We start from the raw sequence: 26,275 nt of genomic DNA, 5'->3' as shown, positions 1-26,275 counted from the left end.
GGAAGGAGGGGAACCGAGTGGGAAAAATTAGAGAGGGAGACAAAAATTAGAGAGGGAGACAAAATTAGAGAGGGTTAATTTTTTAACCAAAATTAGAGGAGAGACTCCTAACTCTGGGAAACAAACAAAGGTTGCAGAAGGGGAGGTGGATGGGGGGATAGGTTGACTACATGACGGGCACTGAGGAAGGCACTTGATGGGATGAACACTGGGTGTTGTACTATATGTTGGCACATTGAATTCCAATAAAAAATACACAAAAATTTTTTAAAAATTGGGAATAAGAAAAATATGCTTACTCTATCACTACTTCTACCTAGTATGAGAGACACTAATCTGCATAATAAGAACAAGAAATAAATGGTGTAGGGACTAAAAAGAAGAAATAAAGATATCATTGTTTACAGAGGATGTAAGGAAAAAACACAAATGAATCTACAAATGTAGGAAACCCAAGACAGTCCATAGATGGACTATTAAAGTTAGCAAGATGATTTTGTAAGATTGCTGAATGAAAAGTTGGTAATACCCAATTCCATTGCATTGCTGTATCTCAGCAACAGACATAAAATATAACTTAAAAAGAATTCCATAGGCAGCCTGGGTGGCTCAGTGGTTTAGCGCTGCCTTCAGCCCGGGGCCTGAGCCTGGAGACCCGGGATCGAGTCCTGCGTCAGGCTCCCTGCATGGAGCCTGCTTCTCCCTCTGCCTGTGTCTCTGCCTCTCTCTCTGTGTGACTATCATAAATAAAAAAATTTTTAAAAAAGGACAGGAACTTTTATAGAAAAAACTGTAAAACTTTATTAAAAGGCATTTAAGAACTCCTAAATAGGTATAGAAATATGTTGTGTTCACGTTTTAAAAGACTAATAGCAAAAGATGTCAGTTCTCCCCAAACTGATTTAAGGATTTAATATAATTATTAAAAACCCTCACAATATTTTTCTGTGATTGAAAAACTAGCCTTATATTTATTTAGAAATATGAATGCCTATAAAGAGCCAAGATATTGCTAAAGAATGATGTGGGGTCTCACCATACCAGATTATCAGTAATTATTTTACAACTTTGGTTGATTAAGACCAAATAATTGAACAGGGAGGATCATAGATCAAAGGACCAAAGATAGAGCCCGGAAACAAACACACTTGTGGTTGGAATTTGTTTTATGACACAGTTGGCATTATAGCTCAGCGAGAAAAGAAAAAAATTTTCAACAAATGCTAAATCTCTTGATTAGCCATATGAAAAATCTTTAACCGCATACTCCACACATCTTTCAAAAACATTATTTCCAGGTGGGTTAAAGAAGTAACCATGAAAAGAAAAGCTATAAAACCTTAAAAAGTTAATATAGGAAAATGTTTTTGTAACCTTCTGGTAAGGAAGGATATTGTATTATTCTGCTTGGGCCACCAGAACGAAGTACCACATACTGGGTAGCTTAAACAACGGAAATCAATTTCCCACAATTCTGGAGGTTGCAAGTCCAAGATCAAGGTGCCAGCTGATTCCTTTTCTGGTGAGAGGTCTCTTTCTGCCTTTTTACTATGTCTTCACAGAGCCTTCCATGGAGATGAGAGAGAGAGCTCTCTGGTGTCTCTTCTTATAAGGACTCTAATCCTATTGGATAAGCCCCATCCTCATTTCCTCACTTAGCCTTTGTTACCTCCTTATAGTCTCTATCTCCAAATGCAATCATATTGGGATTTAGAGCTTTAACATGAATTTGGTGGAGGGGGGACACAATCAGTCCATAGTTGATGTCTTTGTTTTCAAATTTTTACTTAAAGTCGAGGTAGTTGGGCAGCCCGGGCGGCTCAACAGTTAAGCGCCGCCTTGGGCCCAGGACCTGATCTTGGAGACCCGGGATCGAGTCCCACGTCGGGCTCCCTGCATGGAGCCTGCTTCTCCCTCTGCCTATGTCTCTGCCTCTCTCTCTCTCTCTTCATGAATAAATGGATAAAATCTTTAAAAATAAAAACATAAAATCTAGGTCCTTAACACACAGTGCAATATGGGTTTCTCGGGTAAAATTTAGTGATTCATCACTTGTATACAACACCAGTGCTTATCATAACAAGTATCCTCCTTAATACCCATGACCCATCTAGCCTATCCCCCATCCACCTTCCTCCATCAGCACTCAGTTTGTTCTCTATCATTAAGAGTCTCATGTGGTTTCTCTCTCTCTCTCTCTCTCTCTCTCTCTCTCTCTCTCAATATACTTTATTTTTTGAGAGAGAGACAGAAAGAGAGAGCACAAGCAGAGGGAGAGGCAGGGGGAGAAGGAAAAACAGGCTACCCACTGAGCAGGAGCCTAGGACCATCCAAGGACCCCAAGATCACAACCTGTGCCAAAGGCAGACATTTAACCAACTGAGCCACCTAGGCGTCTCCCCTCTCTTTTTTATTTCCCTCCCCATATGTTCATCTGTTTTGTTTCTTAAATTCCACATATAAGTGAAATCATATGGTATTTGTCTTTCTTTGACTGACTTATTTCACTCAGCATAATATACTCTAGCTCCATCCACATCATTGTAAATGGCAAGATTTTATTCTTTCTGATGGTTGAGTAATACTCCATTATATAATATGCCACATCTTCTTTATCCATTCATCAGTTGATGGACATATGGGCTCTTTCCATAGTTTGGCTATTGTTGATAATGCACAGCTGATGTCTTAAATTAGACACAAAGTTAAAAAAAAAAAAGACACAAAGATCATTAATCTTTTAGGAAAATCATTAGTAAAGCCAAATACATTAAAATGAAAAACTTATCACTGAAAGACACATAAAAAGAAAAAGAAAAAAATCCAAAAATCGAGAGAAGACATTTTCAACACACATAACTTTAGACTTTTATCCAAAATTATATATAAAGACATTCTAAAATCTATAAGAAATAGATAACATTATCTAAAAACAAGTGAAAAACTTGAATAGTCTCTTCACAAAACAGAAAACCCAAACGACCAATAAACATAAGAAAAGATATTTGATTTCATTTGTAGTCAGGGAAATTAAAATAAAAAATGTAATGAAGTGCTATTTTATACTCACCGGATGATCAGAAATTTAGGTCTGACAATGCCAAGTGTTGGCAAGGATTTTGTAGCTCTGAGAACTCTTCTATAGGGCTGGTGGGAGTCTAAGGTAACTTAATCCATCGGGAAAAGAGTTCAGCTTATCTAGTAAAGTTGAGTGTGGGCATCCTTTGTGGCTGAGCAATTCCACGGATGGAAAGTAGCCTAGTACATCAGGATACGGGCAGGATTGGTCACTGCAGCATTGAACATATTAGTACTAAATTCTCAGAGCAACCCAAATATCCAGTGACAGTGTTCCCCAAATGCTTCTTGCATGAATAAATAAGAGCTGAAGAAATCTATCAATATTATCTAGTCCAACTCCCTTTCTTGATGTCTGCAACATCAGCATAAAATCTCCATGAGGATGTTGTGACTTAACAAGATAGAAACATTTGTGCTCCTTAAAAATGTGATGGATTATAGAAATGGGATGTTCCAGTTGTTGATAGGCAATGTTCCAAGGTTTGTCCAGTAAACTGGGAGTGGGACCCCCCATCTCCATGGCTTGACACCTGGATAGCCACACCTAGCAGATTTGGCAGCTCTGCCCATCAGAAGTGTCCACTGTGCCAGGAGGACACACCAGCAACTCAATGAAGATGTCTCTAGAGAAGAAAGAGAAGAGAACAAAGCAAGAATGTGATGCAGTAGCTGACAGATTTGCATGGATGCCTAGTGACTTCTAGAGCTAAATGGGGTAGGGGAAGAATTTCTGCAGAAATAGGAAGTCCTGCAAGAAAGCAAGAAAATACACACACACATCCCATCCCAGAGAGGGGATTTTCTGCTGGTTTCACATTTTCTTTAAACATTAGAAGCCAGTTACCTGGAGGCTCCATAAGGTGTTTTGAACACAACTCAGTGTAGGTAACGGGCAGACTCACGTAGGGGCAGATGGTGAGGTGGAGCAGGTGAGCTCAGGGCCACTTTGATGTTGAACTCAGGACAGGGACACCCCACAGCATCTGAGAGCCTTGTACCTCCCAGGCCCTGGAAGTCCACTTTCCACACTGGCATGTTGTATAAGATATTGCTCATTCTTGAGAAGGCAGCAAGGTAGAGCCAGATGAAAAGACAATGAGTTACTGGCAGAGCTGATCCCCAAGTCTTCTGTTCCATGCTGCCCATGAAAAACAGGGGTGCCTGGCTGGCTCAGTCAGTAGAGCATGTGACTCTTGACCTCAGGGTTGTGAGTTTGAGCCCTATGTTGGGGATAGAGGTTACTTAAAAAACAAATTAATTAAATTACACTAATTAATTTTTAAAAAGATTTTATTTGAGAGAGACAGAGAGTGAGTGAGAGAGAGAGCACGAGGAATGGGAGGAGCAGGGGGAGAGAAGCAGACTCTCCACTGAGTAAGAGCCTGATGCAGAGCTCTATCCCAGGACCCTGGGATCATGACCTGAGCTGAAGGCAGACGTTTAACTGACTGAGCCACCCAGGTGCCCCTAATTTAATTTATTTTTTTTTTTAGATTTTATTTATTTATTTACCTATGAGACACACACACACAGAGAGAAAGAGAGAGAGAGAGAGAGAGAGAGAGGCAGAGACACAGGCAGAGGGAGAAGCAGGCTCCATCCAGGGAGCCCGATGTGGGACTCGATCCCAGGACTCCAAGATTGCACCCTGGGCCAAAAGCAGGCGCTAAACCATGAAGCCACCCAGGGATCCCCTAATTTAATTTTTAAAAAGGAAATGCACAGGCAGATAATCCAGGTAGCTGTGCTTAAAGAGTAGGCAGGAGTATCAAATTGCCAGCACTTTGGGTGAGGAGTGAAGTAAAAAGAACTAATATTTGTTCCTCACCAACATGGTATTAGGCTATAAGTTAACTAACTTATCCTCACATGAGAATGATATTTTACTAATCAAATAATGACTCTGAAGGTTCTTTGATGGTGTATCACACAAAAGAAAGTGTCCAAGAGATGTTTGGTTATCCCCTCTATTGACCCATTTTATAGATCATGAGAGTAGAAGCAACTTAAGGAAAGTCACACAGCTAAGTGGAGATTCAACCTCAGGTCCACCAGGCTCCACGTTCTGCATTCTTTCCAATGCATTCAGCAGCTTGCGAAGTTGCTGGAAAGGGAAAGGGCTGGGCTCAAGTGTTAGACAGAGGACTTCTATTTATGGGTCATTTTGGAAGGCATTTGGGCAAAGTATTTCTAATATGTACCTCTGATGTCCTTAGGAATCTTTATAAGTAAGAAAAGTGTACTGGATTAGATCATATCCCCCCAACCCCCGCAAATTCATGTTCTTCCTCAAACATGACCTTATTTAGATTTAGGACCATTGTGGATGTTAGTAGTTAAGATGAATACTTGAGTAGGGTGGGCCTTTAATCTGATATGATTGCCTTGGCTCTCTCAGCATCCTGATTTTGGACTTTGGCTTCCAGTTGATGATAGACTTGTCACTGCAGCCCTAGGAAATGGATACAAAAAGCACTTGAGAACTTCACAGAGTGGTCTCAAAGCATTGCTGGCATTGCCTTGCATCAAATAAAGAAACTACTTTCCAGCTGTGAGACTCAGAGAGGAAGGCTCCATTGGCGCCAGGGGCACTCCGGCTGATGTAGTCATGCAGAATTTCCATTACAGCTGTATAGATGTCTCCTACACACATACTTGCACACACCCTGCCTCCCCTCCTTCTGCACAGACAGCTCAGAGCAACCACAATCCATTCAGTAGGGGCTGTCCCCAAGTCTGGTGCAGCACTGTCTGCCCCTGGATGGCAGTGAGAGCCGGAGGGTACTTCGGTTAGTGGCCATCTCAAGCAATAGTGTAAGATAACAGCTGCAGATAGGATGGCACTTCCTGGGCGTTTTCAATCATATCTGGAGAGAATTAGATTGATTTCATCCTTTGGCCATGCAGGCATTAACTCTTCAACCATGTTTATCTTCATAAGTAAAGAGCAGCTATGAAATAAATAACAGTCAAACTTCTTACATGTTCAAAATCAGCATTTCTCAGTCTTAGCAGTTTATAAAATTATGGGGGAGTTTAAAAAATATCAGTGTCAGGGCCTCACACCAGACTGATGAAATCTGAATCTCAGTTTTTTTGCAGATTCCTTCATGTGATTATAATGTGGGGCTTAGACTGAACTTAGACTGGCTCTTTGCTACTGAAATTTAGTAATCCATACACTGAAGCATTGACATCACTAGGAACAAGTTAGAAATGCATAATCCTGGCCCCACTCTGGATCTGGTGAAGCTAACTCTGCATCTTAACAGAAGCCCACATGATCTGTGTACACATTGAATTTGCAAACTCTAAGCTAGACTGTCCCTTCCATTGTCTCAGGGTGGAAGGAGAATCCTTGTGCCACGCATCACTGAGCTATCAACAAGCATGCAGGGTGTAGCTTTTCCCAGGAATGATGTTCAAGCTATTTAATAACTATGCTGATTATAGACATCTGGGACCACAGTACCACCAGGTCCTGGCTGAATGCCAATTCAGAACTTACTGTAAATATTCTAGTTCTTAGATATTCCTGTCTTGACTGCTTGATTATATCTCACTGTCTGGGGCCCTTCTGATGGGGAGTGGCTGCAGCAGGCACAATTGAGGTAGCTGCTTAGCAACCAACAATTCCCTTTGCTTAAGAAATGGTGCAGGGACAGCCCTCACTGGCTGATGAGGATCTGAGGGTGCCAGTTCACCACACTTCTCCTCTCTTCCAGGTTCTGAGCAGATTTTAGACATATATATAGAATTTTAAATGAGTGCCATATTGGCAAGTTTGGGCAAAGCTAGATGAATGAACCCATGAGGGCTGTAGCAGAAAATGACATTTTCTTTCTCCTCACTGCCCGTGCAGACCTGTTGACTCATTCTTCCCCATGGGTATGAGTGCTCATCAGACCCCTTACCTTCCTGTGTCATACTTGTTGTTAAAACTCTGTTTCTTTTAGGTATTAAAAATAGTTCAATCACTTACCACAGTGTTGACCTTTGCCCACTCAGCATGGCCCCTCCTCCAGCCTGGGCCTTGCTTGGGCTGAGAGAGCGGTGCTGGGAGGGGGAGGGGAGAACTTGTCTTCCTCCTGCTTCTCCTCCCCACCCTCTCTGCTGCCTCTCCGTCCTCCAGGGCTGCATTGGGAGAGGGAGGAAAAGAGGGGGCAGAGAAAGTCTATTGGAATTGCTCTGGTGATAGCCTGGCACCAATGCCCTGTGGCATGCATGCCCAAGGATACCTCTTTGCCATAGAGAACTTTTGTGAGGTTTTCAGGAGCTCCCATCATGGATGGGTGAGACCTTCTATGTATGGCTGCCTACCACTCCCCCAGGCCTAGGTTTCTGACAGGGTATCTCCCAGAGTCCTATGCAATGGTCTTCTTGAGTGGGATGCTTTCAGGAGGAGTGAACTCCAGATCTTTGTCAGGATTCACCTGGAGGGTTTCCCAGGTCAGGACTGGCCACTTGTCCCGGCATCTCTCAGATGCCAGGAGGCCCAGCCACATACTCCAAGTTTTCCACGATGCTTAAAATGTCAAAGAAGCGGAAGGGACTGGAAGGTGGGGGGAGGAAGGAAATGCTAAAGCCCTCCCTAAATACCATTTCTCAATAAATGCTGTCTACTGATACCCAGGCCCATATGCCCTCATAGTTTACCTCATCTGTAGTGGGTGCTTCGTGGAAGGCCAGCAGCTTCCTCTTCAATTCCCAGACTGATGGCCGGAAGTGACAAGATTTAGTGACACTCAATCTGTGTGTGGGGGGGCTGTGGGGACATGGTCGGTGACAAGATACCCCAGCTTCCTGTTGCGGGAGTTCTGGTGGGCAATTGTTCAGTGAGTCCTACTTAGTCTTTCAAAGCAAGGCAAGGACTAGGATAAGGCAACATTTAAGGCAGCCCTTACAGTCAGGTTGTATGAAAGAAGGACCAGCCCCTGAGAACAAGTTCTCCCTTGAGCACTTGCATCCTGAGTGCCTCTGCCAAGTCCTGGCCCTGGCTCAGAGGGTCCCCATCAGGATCTGGCCCAGGTGCTCACAGCAGAAGCTACTCAGTATCATCCTAGGCTGGCTTCTGCCTTTCCCTGTATCACCGCCTCACTTCCTCATTCCTGATGCCTAGGACCACCTCCTAAATGAACTACCTGCACCCACATCCTATCTTGGGCTCTGCTTCTTGGAGCCCAAACTAAGACCCTTATCAGTCTTTCCTTATCATCTGTCAGCCTCATCTTATCTACCATCAAGGTAGGTAGGGAGAAAATTCATAGGACTGGGAGTTTCACTAAGTCCTGCATTTAAGGACCACTCAGATCATAAGCTGGCTATTCCCTGGTGGTAGTGCTAGCTGCTGGGGCCCCCGACTCTGTCATCCTGCAGCAGCAAGAGCAAACTCAACAGATGGAAGAGTCCTGGCAACATCAGAGCCCCTGCTTCCAGATGCCCCTAGTTTCATCTCCATTCTTCCTTCAGTTACTTTAAACTGCTTTATCAAAATAAAATCCATGTATAACTCACCTGTTTAAAGTGTACAATCTAATGTCTGTTTCACATATTCACAGATATGCACAACTATCACTATCATAAGCTTCAGAACATTTTATCACCTCAGAAGTTAACCCTCTTTTACCTGTAACCTCTATCTCCCTCCCATCTCCACACCCCCATCCCAACACTAAGCACCCATTCATATACTGGGCACTCTATAAATTTCCCTATTCTGGACTCTCATATGAATATAATCACTTAATCTATGGTGTTCCTTCAGTTCTCAGAGATAACCCCGCAGCTGAGGGTAGTTTTTGCAATGAATTCTAGTGCCTTTTTGCCGAATTATGCCCCACAATTCCCAGTTGTTCTGGCAGCCCCGAATTCTGATCACTGTCTTTCAGCCCAGACTATGAGATCCCAGCGTGACAGAAGTAAGCACAATCCCAAGTGTCCTCATACACACTCAAGAAACAGTATGTTGGTCTGGAGATTGGGGCAGTAGGGGAGAAAGTGTGGGCACAACTTACATTTGAGGAAGGGTCTGGGCTTGAGACCCACAAGATGGCACACAATTATGATTTAGCCGAAAATGAGGCCACAGTAAAGGTATTATTTCAGAGTACTGGTGTGGTTTTAGTTAATGTCAAAAAAGCATATTTCTAAAAATGGTTAATATCCCTTCTTAACATCTGCTTTCTTGAATCACCCCTGTAACCTACTATTGTAAACTGAGTTCCTAGGAAGCTGACTCTGAGATGGAGATTAGAGTGCAGGGAGTTTATTAAGGGATATTCTTGGGGCCAACATCTGTGGAAGAGAGGGAAAGAGGCAAGCACTGAGGAGGAGGAGAAGCTGAGCCATGATGGAATCTCAGTGAAAGCCTCAGCTCACCCCTTGGGAATTCTGAAGCTGGGATGACCCTTCTACGATGTCTCAATTTGGGTTGAGGAAGCTGGGCCTTTATAACCTGGCACTGACCAGCTTGACCTTTGGCTAGGTGGCTATCTTCAGCCAAAACGGTTCCCAAGAGGGCTGATGGTGGGGGCATCTGCCAGCAGCACTCCCAGAAGCTGTGGGGTGGGGGGCACGGGATAATTCCTTCAGTCTGAAGGGAGACTACACCCCACTGCCCACTACATTCTTTTCACTTGAATCAGCCTCTTCTGCCAGACAACAAGCTCCTTATGGCAGAAGACAGCGGAAGGCCACTTCACATTTCACAAGGGATCTAACAAATAGTAGGGCTTTGTGGATGGGTGGACCAATTGCTGAACAGAACTCTGTCTGATTTCAATGAGGCTACATTCTAAGAAAATCAGCTTGGGCACTGGCATGCAGGTGGAAGTCTTTGTTGAATAGAGAAAGTCACTATTACTATACCTTTTGAAGTCTGGTTCCAGTTTTTCTGGGTGAGCTGGCTTGTGGGCAGGATGAGAAATGAAACCAGGAGGCAGGAGGGAAAGAGGAGGAGGGAGGCTGAGGCCCAGAGGGGTGAATGTGGTGAGCTGGGCAGGGAGATTAACAAGGAGCACAGAGACAGAAGGCAGGCACCAGTGAGAACTCAACCAGCCTTGAGAACAGGACCAAGGTCTGGGGCAGCAGAAAGGAGACTCTGACTCAGGGGAGCCTCAAAGTTCTTGCCATCTTTCTCTCTTACACTTACCCAAACAAACCTCAACTCCCTTAAACCCATCTCTGCCTGCTCTATGTCTGCACCCACAAAGCTGCTCCTGCCTGAGATTCCATAACCCCTCCCCAAGTTGCATGTAGTTCCTGACATCAAACCTCAAGCAGGCTTTCCATGTTGCCTGGCAATTCTATTCAACATCCCTATTCAACTCAGCCTCCCAACCTCTAGGACAACCTTTCACCCCTGATCCTCTGTCCTCATTCTCTACCTTGTTTCTGATTTCCCTCAGAGAATAGAATCAATTAAAGCAGCTCTTTCACACACTGTTATCCCTTACTTAATTTTAATCTGTATCAGAAGACCCCAGGCTCAGCTCTTAGATCTCTTCTTCACTCTCTTGACGCAACTAAGTTCAGTCATCCATTCTCATGTTTTAATACCATCAACAGGCTGATGGATTGATTGATTGATGGATGGATTTCCTTAGTCTAACCTGTACTTCTTCCTTAAACTTGATTCATGTATACAGTGACAATTTCATTTGAGGTATATAACTATAATTGATTCCAAATAAAACTTGATTCATGTTCCACAAATCTGGTCTTCCCCATTTCACCTCTTAACAAATCACATCCATATCCTCAGTTGCTCAGGCCAAAAACATAATTCAATATTAACTCTTTGCCTTACACCATACATCCAAACCAATGGCACATCTTGTTCTACCTTCAAAATATATCTGAATCCACCAGCATCTCTCACTTGAAATATTGGGATAGCTTCCTTATTCTTCCCAGTCACTCATAGCTTGACAATCCCCACCTGGGTGACACTGTCTACTTTTAGATCTGCCCTATATAGGCCATTTCACAGGGAGGCAGTGTAAGGCAGTGCACATACACTAGAGCAAGATTTAAAAACCTACTTGTGCCTTTAGGCAAGTTAATCAGCCTTTTTCTCTCTCACATTCCTAACTTATAAAATAAGAATAACAAATATAGATTGGGAATTAAAGGAAATCTTTTTCCCTAATAGAGCAAAATCGCAATCTTTTACTAAGCACCTGTGAGATTCCAGGCTTCCTGCTCAGCACACTACACATTCTTATTTCCCAAATTGGATATTCATATTCCTGGTGACAAGAGGCAGTGGGCAAGGGCACTCTAAGCCACAAGATAAATGTAAAGCAATATTTTGAATTGGGTTGGCAATGGGGAAAAATATTTCCAGAAGAGGGACCATTTGTGTAACAGTGTATAAAGAATAATAACAAGGACTAAATTAATACCTTTGTGTCAGGCATTATTCAAAGCAGTTTACAAATATTAATTTATTTAATTCTTATAACAGCTCTATGAGGCAGGTCCACTATTATTCCCATATTACAAGTGAGGAATATGTGATGGAGGAGGTTGAGTAACTTGCTTAAGGGCATTTGGCTAATTATTAGTATGGTTTTGAATTGGGCAGTGTGACTCCAGTGTGTATTCCTCTCACTCTTACTTTAGGGGACTTCTCTATGAAATGGCTGCCATCGGACAGCCCCCAAAAGGCACAAGTTTAACCAGAAATGAGCAACTGGAAAGAGATGAGTAAATAAGAAAAAAGAGGAGAATTAAGAATCATGGCTTTGGGTGCTATCAACCTGGGCTTGATTTCCAGCTCTGCCACTTGTATAAACTTGAGACCTGCACATGTGCTCCTCACCTGTAAAATGAGTTCAAAACTATATCTTAGGCTGTCTGGTACAGAAAAAGCAGTCACCTCTTATTAATCATTTTCCCCTTCTTTAGAGTCTTCTTCCTATTATTATAAAGGAGGTAAACAAAGTGGCCTACATGAAAATAAATACACCTAGACTTCTGCTTCAGGGAAGATGGATTAAATGTATTTTTCCTTATTCCTCCCATTAAACACAACAAAACTCCTTGAGCACTACTATATTTATAATATCTAAAAGGTGGAGTTAGGCACTTGAGACCCAGGGCATAATAAAGCAGTAAGAGAAGAAGCCAACTATCTGGAAACACCAAGAGAAACAGATCCTTTCAAAAGCTCCCTAAAATATCTATTCTTTCTAGCCAGAGGACCAGGAAAAATGCAGCATGCATAGCAAGACAGAAAACGTTCCAATAATAATCTTCCTCTTCTGGCCAATAACTGCAGAAAAAAATTGTGGCCCAATCTCTACCCATTCCAACTAGGGCCTTATGGGAAGCCTAACTGTCTGCACATTGAAGGCTGTTATGAGGCCCTTCAACCTCCTTCTGATTCATTTCACCCAGGATGATGTCAGAGAAGACCTAGAGAAGACTTAGTGGAGTGGATTTTCATTACTGCCTAGCAGAAATGAGGCCAATACCTATAACATCAGTGGAAGCCATATGGGCAGCAGTTTCTTGGCATTCCTGACCCTTCCAGGAGGGTCTCAGTGGAGGCCTTAAGGAAAGCCAGAACTCCCACTTCACCCAGAACTAATGAGGAGCTTCTTCCCTTTTCAATGTCAAAAGAGGCCAAGTAGGAAACCTGGACTTCTACCCGCATTGGGCAGTAATGAGGCAGCATCCTCCTTCCCCCTGACAGAGCAGTTTCAGAAGAAATCTGCTGAAACAGAAGGTTTATTTATTTATTTAAATCTGTTTTTTTTTTATATATAAAGATTTTATTTATTATTCATGAAAGACATCGAAAGAGAGGCAGAGACACAGGTAGAGGGAGAAGCAGGCTCCATGCAGAGAGCCAGACGTGGGACTCGATCCCAGGTCTCCAGGATCACGCCCTGGGCCGAAGGCAGTGCTAAACCACTGAGCCACCCAGGGATTCCCGAAACAGAAGGTTTAAATAAGATCTAGATTTTCATAATATGAGATCCAAAATGTCCACGTTTCAATGGAAAATCACTCACCATAACAAAAAGCAGGAACGTTTCAACTTAAATTAAGAAAACAACAATGAATAAAACACCAACACCAAGATTACAGAGGTATTAGAATTATCTGACTAAAATTTTAAAGCACCTACCATAAAATCTTTAATGAACAATCACTTGAAACAAATGAAAAAATAGAAAGTCTCCTCAAAGAAGTACAGGATATAAAGAAGAACCAACTGGAAAACTTAGAACCAAAAATTCCAATAACAAAATAAAAAGCTCAATGGACAAGTTCATCAGAAGTATTGAGGAGACTCAGAAAAGAATGAATGAACTTGAAGATAGAACAAAAGAAATTGCCCCATCTGCAATCAGAGGGAAAATAGAAGTGATAAAAGAAATGAATAAGAACCTCAGGCACTTGCAGGATGATAACAAAATATTGAACATTGGTACCATCAGAGCCTCGCAAAGACAGGAAAAATCTGGGTGAGAGGAAAACTGAAAAAATATTTGAAGTAATAATGTCTAAGGACTCCCTAGATTGGTAAAAAAAAAAAAAAGCCTACAAATTCAAGAAGCTGAGTGAATCCTGAGCAGGGTGAAATCAAAGAGCCCAAACCAAGATGACACATCATAGTCATACTTCTAAAAACTAAATACAAAGAAAAAAAATTCTAAACACAAAAAGAGACAAACAACACCTTCTCTACAGTGAAAAAGTAATTCAAAAGACAATGAATTTCTCATCAGAAACCAGGAAGGCCAGAAAGAAGTGGTACAACATTTTTCAAGTGCTAAATTAAAACATTTTTAGAAGAAGAAAAACTAAGGAAATTTGTTATCAGCAGAACTACCCTAAAGAGAATAATTACAGGAAGGTCTCTGAAAGGAGAAACCTTGAGACATCAAGAAGGAAGAATAAAACAAAGAGAGTAAAAATATGAAAAAATACATTTTCCTTTTCTTCTTGAGTTTCCTAAGTTGTTTGATGATTGAACCAAAATTATAATGCTGTCCAACATGGTTATACATGTATATAGAGGACTATTTAAGGCAATTATAAACAGAAATAGTCAAAAAAAAGGTAAGATGCCTACACTTCACTTGAACCAGCAAAATGTTGATTGATACCTGTCAACTATGATGTTAGAGATATGTAATGTAACACATACAGCAAAAATTAAATAAGCTATACATAGAGATATATTTAAAAAGTCTATGGATAAGTCAAAATAGAGTTGTAAAAATGCTCAGTTAGTCCACAAGAAGTTAGGAAAAACGGAGAAACAAAAAAAAAAAAAAAAAAAAAAAACCAGACAAAACAAATAGAAAACAAAGTGTTTAATAAAAATAACAATGTAACCCTTAAAATATTAATAATTATATTAGGTGTAAATGGGTTCAATATACCAGTTAAAGGGTGCCTGGCTGGGTCAGTCAGTAGAGCATGAAACTCTTGATTTCAGGGTTGTGAGTTCAAGCCCCACTTTGGGCATAGAGCTTACCTAAAAAAAAAAATACACCAACTAAAAGACAAACTAGAAAATGTGACCCAACTATATGCTGTCTGTAAGAAACTTACTTCAAATATAATGATACAATCAGGTAGAAAATAAAAAGATGAATACATTAATGCAAACATTCATTTGAAAAAAAAAAAGCAGAGAAAGAGACATCTGGGTAGCTCAGTTACTTGAGCCTCTGACTCTTGGTTTCTGCTCAGGTCATGATCTTGGGGTTGTGGGATGGAGCTATGAGTCAGAGTCCATTCTCAGCATGGAGTCTGCTTCTCCCTCTCCATCCCCCTCTGCCCTGCCCCCTGCTCACTCATTCTCTCTCTCTCTCTCAAATCAATAAAATCTTCAAAAAAATAAAAGAGAGAGACTATAAATATCAGATAAAGTATATTTCTGAGCAAATAAAATTACTAGAGACAGAGAGGGATTTTATATAATAAAAGCGTCAATCTGCCAAAAACACATAGCATTGGTAAATGTGTACACTCCAGTCAACACAGCTGCAAAATATGTAAAGCAAAACCTCACAGAAGTAAAGGAGAAAAAGACACATCACAAGTATAATGATAATAAAATTCTTATACCCCTGTCTTAACAATAGATAAAACAACTAGGCAGAAAAATCAGGATATAGAAGACCTTGGATATAAATGACTATAGAATACCCAACAACAGCAGAATACCCATTCTTTTTAAATGTGCAAAGATCAAATACTAATAGAGGCCATGTCTTGTGTCAGAAATAAGCCTCAACAAATTTAAAAGAATTTAAATCAAACAGAAAATATTCTCTGACCACAATGGAATCTAACTAGAAATCAGTAACAGAAAAAAATGGAAACATCTCCAAACACTTGGAAACTAAACAACACACTTCTAAATAACTCATGGGTCAAAGAGGAAGTCTTACGGGAAATTTTTTTAGCAACACACTGAATTGAGTGAAAATGGAAGTACAATCATCAAAATTTGTGGGACACATTAAAGCAGTGCTGAAAGGAAAATTTAAAGTACTAAATGTTTACATTAGAAAAGAGGAAAAATTTCACATCAGTAATCTAAGGTCCCGTCTCAAGAACCTAGAGGACAAAGAGTAAAATAAACCTAAAGCAACCAGAAGGAAGGAAACAATAAAGACAAGTTATCAAATAAACTGAAAACAAAAACAATAGAGAAAATCAAGAAGAAAACCTGGTTCTTTGAAAAGATGAATGAAATAGACAATCCTCTACCCAGGCTATCTGGTGGAAAAAAAGAGAAAACACAAATCCCCAACATCAGGAATGGAACAGAGGATATCACTACAGATCTTGAAGATTAATAAAAGGTTAATAAAGCAATACTACAAACAATACTAGACACATAAATTTGACAACTTAGATGAAATGGACTAATTACTCAAAAAGCACAAATTGCAGTTCACTTAATATGAAATAGCCCTATACCTATTTAGCAAATTGAATTCATAATTTTAAAACTCTCAAATAAGAAATTAGAACTATGATTACTTTCATTGACTTTCACATCAGACTATGATGGTTTCACTGGAGAATTCTCCCACATGAATAATTAACAGCAATTCTTTTCTTTAATTTTTTTATTAACAGCAATTCTAAACAATCTCTCCCAGAATACAGGAGGGAACACTTCCTAATTCATTTAATAAAGCTTATATAACTCTGATATTCTAAACTTAGAGAGAGAGGCAAAGGAACTAGAATAGCTTAAATAATTTGAAGAGCAAATGGGAAAAAGAATAATAAATGGATTTCAAGACTTATAAGAGAGCCACAATAATAAAAACTGTGTAGTATTGGTGGAGAAATAGACACCTAGGTTAATGGAACAGATTAGAGAACCAAGAAATAGATCCACACAAACAGGCCTGACTGTTGACAAAGGTGCACAAGCAATTTGATGAAGAAAGGATAACCTTTTCAACAAACGGTGCTAGAGCAATTAAATATTCAGAAGCAAAACAGTGAACCCCAACCTATATCTCACACTTAATGCAAGATTAATTCAAAATATATCACATACTTATATGTAAAACTCAACATTAAAAAAACTTTGAGAAAAATAAGAGAAAAACTTCAGGATACAGGGCTAGACAAGGAGTTCTTTAGACTTGACACCAAAAGCACAATTCAAAAAAGGGAAAATGGAAAAATTGGACTTGATCAAAATAAAAAACTTTTGCTCTGTGAAGGACTGTTAGGAGGGAAAAACAAGCTACAGAAGGTTAGAAGATATTTGCAAACCATGCATCCAACAAAGGACTAGTGTTTAGAAAATATAGAGAACTCTCAAGACAATCCAATTAGAAATTGGGTAAGAGATATGAAGAGACATTTGACCAAAGAGAATACACGGATGGCAAACAAGCACATGAAAAGATGGTCAACATGACTAGTCGACAGGGAAATGCTAATTAAAACTTAAATGTGGGATCTCTGGGTGGCGCAGCGGTTTGGCGCCTGCCTTTGGCCCAGGGCACGATCCTGGAGACCCGGGATCGAATCCCACGTCGGGCTCCCGGTGCATGGAGCCTGCTTCTCCCTCTGCCTGTGTCTCTGCCTCTCTCTCTCTCTCTCTCTCTCTGTGACTATCATAAAATAAATTTAAAAAATAAAATAAAATAAATAAATAAATAAATAAATAAAACTTAAATGTGATACCACTACATGCCCATCAGAATAGGTCTAATAAAAATATGCCAGTAAGGATGTGGAGAAACTGGAATTTTTTATACATTGCTGGTGGGAAAGTAAAAAGGTACAGCCACGCTGAAAAGTGGCTTGGCAGTTTCTTATAAAACTTAAGCATGAATTTTCCATACAACCTATCAATTATTCTTCTGGGCATTTATTCCAGAGAAATAAAAACTTAAATTCCCACAAAATACTGAACATGAATGTTCATAGCAGCTTACTTTGTAGTAACTCCAGACTGTAAACAACCCAATTGTCTTCAGAGGGAGAATGGCTAACCTGTAGTACATCTATCCCACAATACTCAGCAAAAAAGAAGAAAAAACTATTAATAACATCATGACTGGGGTGAAATTTTAGAGAATTTGACTGAGTGATAAAAAAATGCCAATCCCAAAATTTACATACCATATGGTTCCATATACATAACATTCTTGGCTGTTGCTATAAAAAGGCAACATGAGGGATCCTTACAGTGATAGAATTGTTCTGTGTCTTGACTGTATCAAGCCAATATCCTGAGTGTGGTATTGTACTATAATTTTTCAAGAGGTTACTATTGGGGAAAACTAGTTAAGGGGTACATGGGATCTCTTTATTATTACTTATAACTGCATATGTATCTATGATTATCTCAAAATAAAAAGGTTAATTAAAAAAACAAACACTGACATCGAGGCACCTGGGTGGATCAGTGGTTGAGCCTTTGGCTCATGATCCCGGGATCGAGTCCCACATCAGGCTCCCCATGGGGAGCCTGCTTTTCCCTCTGCCTATGTCTCTGCCTCTCTCTCTCTCTCTGTGTCTCTCATGAGTAAATAAAATCTTTAAAAATAAAATAAGATAAAAAAACAAACACTGATATCAATTTGTTTCCTGTATATCAGAATCAACTAGCTATATTATTGTATTATTTTGCATTTATTTGAATGTTGCAGGTTGGAAATCTTTTCACATAGGTATCATTGTGTTCTATTTTTTCTGACATATCCTTTGCATGTTTTTCTATTTAGTTACCTTTTTTATTGATATGTAAGAACTTTTTATATATTATAGGTATATAATATATCTACTACATTGTACATGTCATCTATAACATAATATATTTACCGCATTGTATACATTACTTGTATGGCTCTCTAGGATGAGAGCTGATTTCTGTTCATTCAATTTCAAAAATCTTACCAAGTGAGTTTTGGTCTGGTCATCCTAGACACAACTGTCTGAGGCCCTCACTGACATGAGCCCCAGTGGGAAGCCCTGAGCACCTCACTTTTGTTTGATCACTCCATTCAAGTCATAAGAAGGCAAGTAACTGGGCCCAGATCTGAACTCCAGTCTATCTGATAGCAACTCCATGAATTTTTTTTTACTATGTTATATTATTCTCAGTACCCTTATTAAGTGTATAAGGGGTCAACGTTGTTTTTAAAAATAATACTGATCATAGCTAATTTATTGACCATGCCAAATAAATAAATTGCATAAATTATCCTGTTAAATCCTCACCAAAATTCTAATTATTTTTTTATCTCCACTTAGTTAATTGAGGAATTAGAATTTTAAGTCAGTTAAATAACTTGTCCAAGCCCACAGAGCTAATAAATAGCAAGATCAACTCAAATTCAGCTGCTCAGGCAACAAAGCTCTATGAAAGTTTTGGGTTTCAGGCGCCATCAGGATACCTGTTATAGATTAGATCCCTCACTCTAACCAATCCTTTTATATCCAAGTCATGTCCCAACACTTGCCAAAACACTATGCCCCCTTGTGTAGAATAGGCATTCTCTCTGGCCCCTGATAACCGCCAAGAGGTGGGAAATTCAAAGAAGAGACAGAAGAATCACAAATTCCCTCACATGAGCAGAGAGATCTAAAAATCTCTGAGGTCATAAATGCAAATATTTCTCCAGGTATGAGTCAGAGGGTTCACTTAGAACATCAGAATAGATTTATTTCTAGATAAACATCAGAACAGAAAAAAAAAAAAGCTATCTGATCTTTGAAACATGTAAAAGTGAGTTCATATGCTTTTTCTGTGTGGGGGAGAAAAGTATGCAGGGGTTTTAAAATTGTAATTAATTTTTATTTTTATACCAATAATACATGCACAAAATTAAACAGCGCCAAAAGTTCATAAGAAAATATAGCTGTTCCTTATCCCCAACCCTCACATCAGTCCCACATTCCAGAAAAGATCGCCAAAAATACTTTTAACTGCTTTCCCTCTCTGGTATTTACCATTAAAATTTCTAAATAAGTATGCTATTCTGATATTTATCAAGTCATAAATTTTATTTCTGATTGATTTCCTGTTGAGATGGTTGGGGATTTCATTTTCTTATCCTCTCCCATTCCTCTCAAAATAATTATAACATAAAAAGTATTACTATGTTTCTTTTCTTAAACTGTTTTTTCCTTTATTGGGTATATTCCTTTTATACATTTGCTCAGTCATTTATGTGGCTATAATTATTTTTTCCAAATGTTCCTATGAATCTTTCAGTAATTTTTCCAAATGTCCACTGTGCTATTAGTCCCCTCTCACATTTTATCTTACCCTAGACCAGCCCTGCTCCACCTTCATTCCTCCTGCCCCAACCTGCTCTTTTTAAAAAAGATTTTATTTATTTATTCATGAGAGAGAGGCAGAGACATAGGCAGAGAGAGAAGCAAGTTCCCTATGGGAAGCCTGATGTGGAAATCAATCCCAGAACCCCAGGATCATGACCTGAGCCAAAGGCAGATGCTCAACCACTGAGCCACCCAAGCGCTGCCCAATCTGCTCCTTAGGCAATAGTAATTATCTTTGGATTTCCCTTTTCCGCCCTCCAGAATGGAACTCCAGTTTCTTGGACCCCATGTCATAGTTCTTAGTTTCCTTTGCTTTGCTGAAGCACACCCTGCAGTAACTTTCTATGAAAAATCACTTAGAAGGTAATTTCATTTGGTTCTTGCATGTCTGAAGAATCTTTATTCTACTCTTATACTTGCTTGGTCATTTGCTGGGTAAAGAATTCTGGGTTGAATATAATTTTCTCTTAGCATTTTAAAGACATTGCTCTACAGCCTTTGAGCAGTTACTGCTGTTGAGAAGTCTGAAGGCATTAGGATGCTTCACCCTTTTGTAAATGATCTCTCCCTCCCTTGCTACCTTTTTCCCTTGTCCACCACTCTGTCCCTCTCCTCCAAAATCTTCCCTTTATCTTTGAAGTTTTGAAATTTCATGATGTGTGATTCTTTTTTTATTCATACTCTTTTGTTCATTTGGCATTTTCAATCTGGAGACTCGTGTCTTTCCATTCTGAGAAAGATTTTCTGTAACATTGGGTTGAATCATATGAAATTGCTTATATATAATGTCTTTTGGGAATTTCATATTTTTCAAGCTAGTATCTTTGATAATTTTCTTCCCTCTGTTTTTTTCTTTTTTATTTCTGAAACTCCTACAAGTTAGATGTTGAACCCCCTGGGTTGAAGGTGCTCAGGTGCTATGTCAATGCTCTAGACCTCCCAGTGGGAACAAATCTGCTGCAACCTTTCTGAAAGGTTATCACGGTCTTTGCAATCTCTTAAATGGATTGTCTGTGATGTGCATCACATTCTGGTTTTATGCTTATTCAACAATAAAACTGTTTCCAAACTTCACTACCTTTACAGAGAGCTTTTCTGGGTCAGGAGAAGAGTTTGCTTTTTGAAAACACCCTTCCATAACAGTGGCACTCTGCCAAAAGTTATTAGCGGTTGCCTCTGGGTAGAAGTGGAGTCCCACCTATTAGGATGCCCAGATCTACAAAGAGTTTTTCATATCAGAGAGCACAAGTCTGTGTGTACACCTGGCCTTGGAAATCTCATAGGCTTAGCATCCCATCCTGCTGCTCTTCAGACCATCATTAAAGTAGAGCAGTTTTATCCTTTTCAGTCTTGAGTGTGTTTCATGGCACCCAAACATAAGAGATGCCACAAGATGTCTTGCCTATTTCTTGCCTTGTCTTCTCCCCTCCTGGGAAGCAGCTGCTCCTCACAACTTGAAACTGGGGCAGTTTTCACCTTCTTCTGTCCAAGGACACTTCTCTCAAGCATAGAATATGATGAGTTTCCAAGGGGCCCCAGCTGCCATCCCTGATTAGACCCTGTGGGAAAAAAGTCTATCCAGAATCTGTTGGCAAGACAAATGTGACAATGTAATGTAACAGTATTCATAGAATCAACATTTCATCACCTTTGCTGTGTCCACATGCCATTGGCTAGAAGTAACTCACAGGTCCTGCTCACACTCAAGAGGGGAGGATCATACAAGGGTGTGAATAATATGGCATGGGGACTGTCTTCAGAGTGTGTCTGCCAAGGTTTCCTCTGAGACCTTGATTACACATATGCTTGCACCTTCTCACTCCATGCCCCATGTTTCTTTCATATTTTCTATACTTTTGTCTTTCTGCTCTGCATTCTGGTAATATCTTCAGATCTTTCTTCAAGTTCATCAATTCTTTTTCTCCTGTATTGAATTTTGGCTCATCTGTTGCATTTTATATTTTCAGTTATTCTGTATTTGTTTATTTCCAGAATATCTGTTGTTTTTCATTTTACCCAAACTATTTCTGATGGCCCTTCATTTCTTCATCACATTCTAGTATCTTCTTTTACTTCTTTAAATGTATTAATATACCCTTTTTATTTTATTTTATTTCCTCTCAGTAGAGTGAAAATGTCCCTTTTTTTCCCATGGTGATAAGAGTATTCCTTAATCCTCGTCCCCTATTTCCCCCATCCCCCACCCACCTCCCCTCTGATAACCATCAGTTTGTTCTCTATAGTTAAGTCTGTTTCTTGATTTATCTCTCTTTCTCCTTTTTCCTGTGCTTGTTTTGTATCTAAAATTCCACACATGAGTGAGATCATGTGGTATTTGTCTTTCTCTGACTGACTTATTTTGCTTAGCATTATACTTTCCAGCTCCATCTGTGTTGTTACAAATGGCAAAGATTCATTCTTTTTTATGGCTAAACAGTATTTCATTATATATCTATATCTATCTCACATCTTTTTTATCCATTCATTTACCAATGGGCTCTTGGACTGTTTTCATAGTTTAGCTATTATAAATAATACTACAATAAACATATGGGTGCATATATCCTTCTGAATTTGTGTCTTTGTAATTAGGGGGTGAATATCCAGTACAGCAATTCCTGGATCATAGGGTAGCCCTATTTTTAATTTTTTGAAGAACTTCCATACTGTTTTCCACAGTGGCTGCACCAGTTTGCATTCCCACCAATGGTGCATGAGGGTTCCTTTTTCTCCACAACTTCACTAACACTTGTTGTTTCTTGTGTTTTTTTTTTTTTTATTTTAGCCATTCTGACAGGTGTGAGGTAATATTTCATTGTAGTCTTGATTTCCATTTCCCTAATGATGAGTGATGTTGAACATCTTTTCATGTGTCTGTTGGCCATCTGTTCATCTTTGGAGAAATGTCTGTTCATGTCTTCTGCTCATCCTTTTATTGGATTATTTATTTTGTTGAGTATTGAGTTGTATATTTGTATATATATGTATATATATATGTATAGTTCCTTATATATTTTGGATACTAACCTTTATCAGATAGGTCATTTGCAAATATCTTCTCCCATTCAGTAGGTTGTCTTTTAGTTTTTTTTTTTTTATTATTTTCTTTACTGTGCAGAAATTTTTTATTTTGAGATCATCCAGGTAGTTCATTTAAAAAAAAAAAAAACTATTATTTTTTTTATTTATTTGAGACAGAGTGCGAGCATGAGTGTGGGAGGGGCGGGGGAGAAGCAGACTTCCTGCTGAGCAGGAAGCCAGACATGGGGCTCCATCCTAGGACCCTGAGATCATGATCTGAGCTGAAGGCAGACGCTTAATTGAGCCACTCAGGTGCCCCTCAATAGTTCATTTTTAAATATACTCATTCTATATTCTTTATTTATAATTTCTTTATTCAAAGTCTGCATTAATCTGGTCTTGAGGTTTGTTGCTTTTCCTAATTCTGATTCGCTGACTCAGTTCCTTGCATGTATTTGATTTTTGAATATGAACTCCTATTACTTGGAATTTTACCTATCGATATGGCAGGCAGCTTCAGTTTACTTCTCCAGATCCAGTTTCAGCACACACTTTTCCACTCTACTCTGCCTATTTGGGTCTATTTGGACCACCTCAGGTATTTAATTCTCTGGATCCCTTCCTGTACAGTTGCCTCATCTTCACTGGGTTCCTTCCCTAGAGATTCCTGCTCCTCTCAAGGTAATCTGCTGTACATGACCCTCTCCTTCCAGTTCTAGAAATCTCTTCTTCCCTTTGTCCTTTTAAGCCTAAAGGTGGCAGCAGTTCTTGTTGGCATTGTACTATAAGGACCAGACATTTGGAAGTAGCCCTTTATAAATAAACCATCTATTTCTTGTTGAGATCCCACACTGGACCCAGCTTACGTGCCTCCCAAGACTTAGCACTGCTGGCCTTCTGAATACTGACGCTTCTCAGCCAGAGCACCCCAGTGGTGGCTCATGCACTCACCACCATTGTGAAGTGTAGGCCTCCACCTCCCTAACCTCCGTTCTTAATACTGCCTGTTTCAGCCTCCTCAGAGATGAGAGCAAGGCTTTTGGGCAGCCTGCATCATGCCCACAGCACCAGGAGACACGGCAGCTCTGGTTCTAGGTCTGTTCTTCCTGTACCCATGAACCCTCTTGGCTTTCTCAGCAGCTCTCCAGAAAGCCCCGTTTATATAAGCCAGAAGTACAAGGGAGTGAATGTCTCACAGAGGACATGCAGACCAAAGAAACAAAGGAAAAGAGAAAAAGCAAAGGATAAAATTGTTTGTCCTTTTTCCCTGCAGCCGACTATTCTAAGAAATGGTAGTTCTGTGGGTCTTTAGCAGAGGAGCAGGTGACCAGCTCTACTTATTCATGAAACTGTGGCAGCTCAATCATTGCACTGCTTTGTATTTGTTTTTGTTGTTGTTGTTGTTGTTGTTGTTTTTAATCTCCCAGTGCACTTCCCTTTTCCTTCACTCTGTTCTCTTGAATCTTGTACTCCAATGTGGCGTTACCATATAGGCTCTGCCTCAGTCTCTGCCTTCTAGGGAAGAGGCTAAGACAAATTGAGGGGGCTGCCCCGTGGGGATACCAGCTTTATATGGGCCTCAAACAAAAGTCCCAGCCTTCCCAGCCCAGACTTTGTCTCTATCCTCCTCGTTGCAGAGGTATGATCCTCCAAGACCAGGCTCCTGGCCCTGAGGGACCGCAGGGGCCCAGGGCTGTGTAGGTTACAGCTGCCCTTATCTCTCCTGATTTACATTCTGGGCTCAGAGGATTTCCCTTATCTTTCTGTTATCTCACTCATTTATTTTAAAATATGTTTTCAAATAATTATCTAGTGTCTTAGGTATTCTGTACCAAAAGCATGACTCTAGACATTCTTGCTGCCTATAATATCTGGAAATTGCTTCTTTTCTCTTTTAATTTTTCTCTCTCAATTTTTGTTTTTTCTTTGGCCCCCAATATTCCATCCCTTCTAGAGTATGACATAGCTGTGTCTCTGGGAAGCTGCAAACTAAAGCTCCGGGATTCAAATTTCTGCAACCCTCACCCCAGCTCCAGCTTAGGGTTCCATGTAGTGTATCTACAAGAGAACTTAATAAATTTATTAGAACTGGCAAAGAGGGGCACCTGGGTGGCTCAGTGTTTAAGCGTCTGCCTTCACTTCAGGTTGTGATCCCAGGATACTCAGATCAAGTCCTGCATCGGGCTCCCCACAGGGAGTCTGCTTCTGCCTCAGCCTATGTCTCTGTCTCTCTGTGTGTGTCTCTCATGAATAAATAAATAAAATCTGAAAAAAAAAAAAAAAAAAAGAACTGGCAAAGAATGGCAAGGACATTATATAGAGCTGGAGAGGTCCAATAGGAGGACATGGTCACTGCTCATTGTGAAGAATGGGAAACAGAGGCACAGCATGTGGGCTCAGCATCCAGCCAGCCAGCACCTGCTTCTCATACACAATTGTAGGGAGGGTGGAAAGAATGACTGAAAAGCACTTTTTAAACAGCTGTCAGCAACCACTGCCAGTCAAACCATGTATGGTCTCATTTACTGTGAAGAGAAATACACTGAGCCATTTGCTCATAGTGACACTCCACGTGAAGCTATCCACTGAGATCCAGTGTCAGCCTGTGTGTCCTGAATACCTGTAATTCAGAAAAAATTACCCTGAGCAAGTAAAGGATAAGGAAAATAGCAGGTACTAATAATGACAGGAGTGGAATGAGCAATTACATGTGTGTCTGCTGTCTGCTGGGGAGGGGAATTTCTGAAGCTCTTCCTGACTGTACTTCCAGCTCAGATGTCACCTGAGTGGGAATTCCTTTGTGGCCTCGCCACCCACAGTGTAGCACCTCTGAAGCCTACTTTGGAATGGGAGTCCTACATGCAAAGCCGAATTAAAGGAACTTCCAAGATAGTTCAAGCAGTTTCTCTACCTGGGCCTCCAGCAAAAAATCCATACAGTACAGGCTCAATTTTTGGCCCTCTTGTCTGGCTGCCTTGCCCTGCTCAGAACACACAGGCCCTGTGAATATTCCCTGAGACACTGGACAACCTGCATGTGGACCTCATGGCCTCTTGCTCCTCTTCCCCACCGGACCCCTCTGAGCGTTTAGCTTCCATATCTCCCCTCCTCTAAACTCTGCCTCCCTCAGTCTTCAACAGATCCTTTGTCTGCTCTTGCGATTTACCATTTTCACTGTCTTTGGCAAACTTGATGGTCAATGGCAGTATCATCTCTGTGTGTTTCTGTTTCAGGCAGAAGCATAGCAAAGCAGGTCTAGTGGTGTGTGCCCTCCAGGTCACAAGAGATGCACACATTCACATCTGCCTGTGTAGGGCTTTCTGGTGTGAGGAGAGTGGTGAGGGGGTCACTTAGTTGTTCTCACCAACCTCCTCAGAGT

General features: G+C 40.3%; 2 long non-coding RNA genes across 2 annotated transcripts in view; both read right to left on the bottom strand.

The window, feature by feature from the left end:
• Nucleotides 1-2,183: 2,183 nt before the first annotated feature.
• On the bottom strand, nucleotides 2,184-6,114 carry LOC125753426 (uncharacterized). The gene is made up of 2 exons (XR_007405260.1): nucleotides 3,071-6,114; nucleotides 2,184-2,687 (listed from the first exon to the last, which is right to left on the bottom strand). It is a non-coding gene; the product is annotated as an uncharacterized LOC125753426 (long non-coding RNA).
• An 802-nt stretch (nucleotides 6,115-6,916) lies between these two features.
• Nucleotides 6,917-26,275, bottom strand: part of LOC112668738 (uncharacterized) — a 38,340-nt gene continuing 18,981 nt past the window's right edge. The window contains exon 3 of the long non-coding RNA XR_003141843.3: nucleotides 6,917-7,215. This is a non-coding gene — a long non-coding RNA (uncharacterized LOC112668738). The remainder of the gene's footprint in view (nucleotides 7,216-26,275) is intronic.

This window comes from Canis lupus, chromosome 23 (genome assembly GCF_003254725.2).
Source record: "Canis lupus dingo isolate Sandy chromosome 23, ASM325472v2, whole genome shotgun sequence".
Lineage (NCBI taxonomy): Eukaryota > Metazoa > Chordata > Mammalia > Carnivora > Canidae > Canis > Canis lupus.
This window is presented reverse-complemented; position numbering and strand designations above follow the sequence as displayed.